Source organism: Montipora foliosa, chromosome 2 (assembly GCF_036669935.1).
Source record: "Montipora foliosa isolate CH-2021 chromosome 2, ASM3666993v2, whole genome shotgun sequence".
NCBI lineage: Eukaryota > Metazoa > Cnidaria > Anthozoa > Scleractinia > Acroporidae > Montipora > Montipora foliosa.
Genome location: NC_090870.1, coordinates 39,577,278 through 39,584,508, shown reverse-complemented (window position 1 = coordinate 39,584,508; position 7,231 = coordinate 39,577,278). Strand labels below are relative to the sequence as shown.

The 7,231-nt window shown below is 38.8% G+C and overlaps 1 long non-coding RNA gene across 1 annotated transcript in view; it reads left to right on the top strand.

Moving 5' to 3' along the window:
- Positions 1-355: 355 nt before the first annotated feature.
- Positions 356-7,231, top strand: part of LOC137990776 (uncharacterized) — a 16,103-nt gene continuing 9,227 nt past the window's right edge. The window contains exon 1 of the long non-coding RNA XR_011121557.1: positions 356-741. This is a non-coding gene — a long non-coding RNA (uncharacterized lncRNA). The remainder of the gene's footprint in view (positions 742-7,231) is intronic.

Genomic DNA, 7,231 nt, shown 5'->3' with positions numbered 1-7,231 from the left:
GACAACTTGAAATAATTAAACTTGAAATAATTTAGGAAAAAAGATAATGAAGCTGCATGAGAGAAGATAAAAGCTGTAACGCAATACGTCGTCTTTATAAGAAGGAAAATATCAGGCGAATAAAACAGCGAGCAGAGTCGAAAAATTATAGAGAGATTACCAAAAGATCAGAATAGTTGCAAGTATCTAGGTCCCTTTAAGCCTGTGTGTAGTGAAGAGGCGTTTCTCATTGGGAACAAAAGGCTTCGTTAAAGACATGCAGGCTTGGAGGCATCTACAGGCTTGCAACTATTCTGATCCTTTGTTAATTCTCCTTATAATTTCTCGACTCCGCTCACTGTGGTATTCACCTGATATTGTTTTTGTTAGAATATTGCTTTACACTTCTTATCTTCTATACCTTAGATCCACGATGCAGTTTTCGAATAAGCCTTTTTTGATGCAATGTGAAGCTTTAGTTACCCAGTCTAACTTTGCATAGGGACTGTGACAGTCTTGTCTCATTCAGACCTTTCATGACAGTTTTCAGAACAAATAAAAACAATTTTTTGTTGCGAAATTTATGGTAATTTACGGTAATGGTTATGCTGTCAAGAAAGAGCAATTTTTCTACAATATTGTTTCATCTGCATTGTAGGGTTCGAGTAATTATTGTTGAGGTGGATCATCACGCATTGTCAAGTATAGCTTGTGGTTTTCATGACTGCGACAACAAATGAGACACTCAGCGTTGTTGCACAGGTGAAGGCGTATATTTTATGATGGCAGTGATCACAGTTGACTATATTCTTTGTAACAACGTTGGTTACCCTATCATAGCAGATCAGAATCATATTAGGAAAGAGCCTCGACAATCCGCCTATTGTCAAGTATATTGTCAAGTATAGCTTGTGGTTATTGCTCAGAAGAAGATGTTTTAAAACTTGGCTGGCTACCAACACTAGAAAACACTCAACTGAATATTCTAAAACTCGGACATCGTGCTCTTTGCAACAACAACTGGCCTGAATACCTGACACTCTCTAGACATAATCCCAGTCGCACCTTACGATCAAGTAGTGCACCACTTCTGCAGATTTTCCTGTTAAAAGGAACATTTCACGACTCCGTTGCAAACTTGTACAATGATTTACCAGCCAGCATAAGTTCTATTACAGATTACCATCATTTTGTTGAGGAAAGTGCCAAAAATTTTAAAAGCTAACGCTGTTATGCGGCTGGCTTAATTTCCATGTCTGGTAATTTTATCATCATGATTTTCATGATTTTATATCTTAGTGTAAATAATATGTAATATGTATATAGTATAGCGTATAATTTCTAGTTACAGATTAGTTTCATTTAACAGATATCTATTTAGTTTCATTTAACACATGTAGAGTTACTCTGTAGAAATGCTGCAACTGCAAATTGCTCTAACGGACGTTTTCCTGCATGTCATGCATGTCTAGAGTTGCACTAAGCAAACGTTTATGCCACACACTAAGGAAGGACTGAACGTGTTGGTTCCGCTTCATCCAATTAACGTTCCATTCTTAAGCTCCATTAAAGATCCACTAAAACGCCTTTCGCGTTACAATGACTTTGGACGCCATTACAGGTTAATTAAATGTTCTCCTGTGTCCACCAGAGAAATCTACGCATTACCCCAGCACCCTTAAACCAAACAAAATACGCAAAGAAGACTGTGCACAAAGACACTACTAAGCAGGGGACTTGCTGGCAAGACTTTTCATGATACGGAAAAAAAAAATTCGGAGAAATGAAACGCAGATTCCGACTGGGTTTGGCAACCCACTTAAAAAAAAAAATAACGAAAAAAAGGAAAGAAAGAAAGAAAGAAACACTGGTTTTAACAAGCAAAGTCAATAGCTTTCGCTTTGCGTTCCCCATACCTGCGTTGTTTCTTTGCAGTTGTCCTCAAAACAACGTAGTCAAATTGCCAAGGATGATGTGAACAGACGGCGATAATTTTCTCTCGCTAGCTATCAATGCCGTTTGTACCAGATTAACTCCAGAACGGTTGCCTTACAATTAACCTACATTACATGAGTTGCAGTTACGGTAATGAAAAAAAATCTTAACAATAAATTAAAATCGTGTTTTCCGTTAATCTTCTTGTTCTCGTCTACGCCGTCATCCTCTAAGGTCCCTAATGTGCTTACCTTGCCTAGAAAAAGCGATTAAGGAGGAACCTCATTTCCTCATGTTAGTTGTGTATGTTTCTGTTTCTCTCCCCATACAGTTGCACTTTTCTGTGAATCGCTTTCGAAAATTGAAATAGATTAGGAATGGGTCGACGGCGCTATCCCTAGGGATTGACTAGTCCGCCGATTTCAGGATGAGACTAAACTGTTTAAAAGGGAATGCGTACATTTCTAACTTATTAAGATCTTCAGATCTTGCATGGTATTCTCAGTGTTACCTTAGGCCAGCAGTGCCAGCGATTGACTAGCTTACGGACGCCGTTGATGTATGTGCAGGATTTTATAGAATGCTAAGCGGTACTTTTGGCTTCTCAAGCAGTAAACAAAAGGATTAAGAGCAGAGTCACACGCCAGAATTAATTGAACCCAAGGAAATGCTTGTTTATACTTTGTCGAAGTAGGGTTGGCGAATATTGGGAGCAGAAGCGTCGGCAACCAACTAATTGTATAGATCCCCACCACTGTGAAAATTGTTCTTGCTACTTTTTTTTCCACTGCTACACTGTCCGAGATTTGAGTCGTTATGTCCTGAATTCTGTTCTCCTGACGTTTCGCCGTGACAAATAAGTAAATGTGCATTGCTATCGTGTTGAATAGCATAATGCCCGAGTAGAATCCAATGACATAACTGGAGATGAGGTCCGCCGTGATTAAAGCTCCTAATGTCATCGAAATGATCCAGACTACTGCAATTGATATGGCAGCATGACGTTTTGTCACCACAGCAAGGTATTTGAATGGAAATCCTATTGCAATAACTCGATCAATTGTGACTGCGAACAAGTTGGTTGCTGATGCAACCATGGAAATATGACCAATAAATTTTGTAATCAAAGCAAACGTATCTTTGTCTTCTTCAGTGTTCATTTGATAAAATCGGTGAATTGACATCGGCAGAAAAAGAGTACAGACTGTAAAATCGGAAAATGCCAAACTGGTGATAAAATAGTCGGGTATTGTTCGGAGAGTTCCATTTTTAAAGACTGCTAAAAGGACAAGTGTGTTTGCAACGCTACCAATTAGAGCAGCCAGAGCGGATAGAATAACCAGTGCCGTTACTGATTCCGTGGAGGGAATCTGAGTGGAAGTCGCTGTCGAATCTTCCATCACGAGATGTGTTTTAACCCTTGTACAGATCCAACGTGTTGTATTAATTGCGTTATTTACTCCTGTTAGAGCCATATGTTGGTAAAAGGTGCTTGAGCTAGGAAAGAATAAAAAAATAATATAATACCTGAACTGGTGAGTCACAATGGCTCCCAAAAATAATACACCATGAACGTAACCATGCCAAGATATTTTTAAGGTGTTCTATCAAATATGCATAACATTAACTGACTACGAAAGAAATAAGAGAAACTGATCAATTGACCGAAGCGAGTTGATTTAGTGGGCGTGCTCAGTGGAGCCGATATACCAAATAACCGCTCCGCACGCAGTTTGATGCTGGCTGGGAAGTTTAGTCTCTAAACAAATAATTTGCTGGGAATTTATTTACGAATTAATTCTTGCTGGCGGTCTTGTGTGTGAATCTATTAGTTCTTGGCTGGAAAATGATCCAGTACTCCCCCTACATGGCTCATTGCTGGTAAAACGTTTTTTCTCTTTTTTCGGATTTGGTGTTAAAGGGGCACTGTCATGAGCTGCTCATGCTCGAGTTTGTTTGCTCTCGAGCCCACGGAAAATTCTAGCCGCCATCATGGATTCACGCGTGAGTCACGTATATTCGCCGGAGTATCTCCTTTGTCCACCGTGGCCCTTCCCAGAGGACACCATTTTGAAGTTGTCGGTTCAACTTGAAAAAAGGTAACCTAACACTTTTCAAGAAGACGCTAGCGCATGCGCTTCTCGTGACAGTTTCCCTTTAATTGACGCACTTCAGATGTGAACGAAGTTCATGTACCCAGCGTGACATTTGTGTCACCGTTGAGAATTCACTAAAACATGGAACGACCTAAAACCACCTAAAACCATCTACAACCACCTCAAAAAAAATCATCAACCATCTAAAACCACCTTTGGCACAGCTTAAAATGATCCTATTTTAAACTGAGCCAAATGGCGAACCGACACTCACTGCAAAATAAAGGAGACACTGTTGACCAGAGATTTAAAGCTGACCTTAAATGAATATGTTAGCAGCGAAAAGCTGTGTCTTTATTATTTTTTTGTCAATTATTCCACTCGGTTCATAGTATAACTTAAATTTTGTAGTAAAAGTGTTGTAGGTGATGTTGTGTTAATAAAAATTAAAAAAATAAAATAAAATGAAATAAATTTATTCCACTCGCGCTTGTTGGATATGAGATGATTATAGCCAACTCGGCGCTACGCGCCTCGTTGGCTATCTATCATCTCATGTCCAACGCGCGCTCATGGAATAATTGTTAAATAGCTAATATAATAGCTGGAGCTTTGGCTGTTTACTTAACTGATTTGAATCTTTGAATTTATTTTTCAATAGAATATTTCCCACGTGCCATAAAAAAGGTTAATCCAGTTTGCGTTTTGACATCAATTTTTTTCTAGAGTAATTTGGTATGCGTCTGGCAGACTTTGAAATGATTATTTTTTCTAGTGTAATTTCGCATCTTTTATCGATTAGATGGCCATTTTGTTTATACATCTGGCTTCTTTTTTTAAACAAATTCTACGAAAGAACCACGGCAACTAACAGCAGTTTTATAATACGGTATTTCATTTTGTGAGTAGCGTGATGTATGGTCAGAAAATTATCTCCGGGCATTATTTACACACCCCCAATATACTGTAAAAAGCGGCCGCACTTCCACACCGAAATCTACGTCTCCTACGTTTTGCGAAAAGTGTGTGGCTTTGGTATTTCGGCACTGTTGGGTGGTAAGACGGGGCCGTGATATGTTCATACACATGTATTTTATAAGCGCTCTCATAGCAAAGTGAACTCCAGATGTTTTGTTTATTACCGGCCGCCATATGATTCACCAACATGGTGTCTCCATACAAACTCTATAAGTTGCGTGAAACGCTTCGACAAATACCTTATTATAGAAAATTAACGTTTCATGAAATTATCGCGAATTTCAATATCGACACATGGCTACGAAGCTTTATGGTTAAATTTGAATATTATTTTGTTTGGAATTTGTGAGACAAACAGAATTAAGCTGTGAAATTTGACCATAAAGCCTCAAAGACATGCCTGAATACTTTTATATCTAACTTCGCATATTACTGTAAGTAGCGCGTTAACTTCCGCGTCCTTGACACCTAGCCAAGCAATAGATTTTATTCGAGCACTTTTTATTTCTCATCAATCTTTCATATTAGTAAATAGTTTATTGTACTTCAACTGCAATTTCTTCGCGTTCGCTGTGAAAACAACAGTTTACAATGTCTACTCCTTGAATTTCGGGATCATGGACACTGCGAAGAACTCTCGAACCGGCTGTACATTTTAAAGGACGATTGCACGATCATTGTTTGTATTTTGGAGTTTTACAGTTGATGTTAAAATAAATTCATTCCAGTTCTCAACAAATTCTGTTGTTTCGGTGTAGCAGACGCGTTGATTTCCCATGTTTTGAAATTTTACTCCATTTTCCCCTATTGGGAAACAAATTTCGCTTATATATAACACGAGAATTTAATTCCTATTAGGTAACTCAGAAACGCTGTACCGTGCAGACCTGAGAATTGTAAAGGTGATTTATGAATTTGTCTCCTACAAGATTCCAAGTTCTTGGCATGTAACACCCATTTCACTTTGCATCAAGCTCATGTACCTGTGTTTGCACTAACGCTTTCGACTTCGTTTTGTGTCACTTCCCTTACTTCGCTAAAAAAGTGTTCTTTTTCTTCTTCTTCTTTGAGGAACATGTGGTTGGCATTTGTGTTGCACTAACTACGCCTGACGTCGCTAGCTATCAATCGTTAGAATCGTTAAACCATAAACCATACGAGAAGCATGCTCACCTGCAGCCACGAATTTAGCGCAAACCAAAGCAGACACAACAACTACAAGATTTTTCATTGTGTTGGTTGTGAGGAGAACGTTGACGAAAACTTAGCGACGGCAACCAGAGTCACCACTGCAATTTCACCACTCAACTAGACTAGAACACCCAGAGCAAGAGTCTTTACCAAAATGAAATAGCATTGGAAAGCAGGTGTCTATTGATGCATGGAGAGATGCTATTGGTTCCAAAATGACAGCGCGAAGGCTTTGTCTGATATAATCTATTTTTGCCTTGAGCATTTCTCTCAATCACCCGGCCACCAAACATTCAACTTGAGAAAACAGGAGGCTCCATGTAGCCTATAATAATGCGCAGAACCTTAGAACTTCTACAAAACAGTTACGCGAGGCGCGCAATGCGTACATAGTCCAACATGCAATTTGAAGACATTTGCCATCCGACAACTTGAAAGCTGCAGGAGAGAAGATAAAAGCTGTAACGCAATACGTCGTCTTTATTACGAGGAAAATATCAGGCGAATAAGACAGCGAGCAGAGTCGAAAAATTATAGAGAGATTACCAAAAGATCAGAATAGTTGCAAGTATCTAGATGCCTTTAAGCCTGTGTGTAGCGAAGAGGCGTTGCTCATTAGGAACAAAAGGCTTCGTTAAAGACATGCAGGCTTGGAGGCATCTAGAGGCTTGCAACTATTCTGATCTTTGTTAATTCTCCTTATAATTTCTCGAGTCTGCTCACTGTGGTATTCACCTGATGATGTTTTTGTAAGAATATTGCTTTACACTTCTTATCTTCTATACATTAGATCCACGATGCAGTTTTCGAATAAGCCTTTTTTGATGCAATGTGAAGCTTTAGTTACCCAATTTAACTTTGCATAGGGACTGTGACAGTCTTGTCTCCCTCAGACCTTCTATGCCAGTTTTAAGAACAAATAAAAACAATGTTTTGTTGCGAAATTTATGGTAATTTACGGTAATCGTTATGCTGTCAAGAAAGAGCAATTTTTCTACAATATTGTTTCATCTGCATTGTAGGGTCGAGTAATTATTGTTGAGGTGGATCAT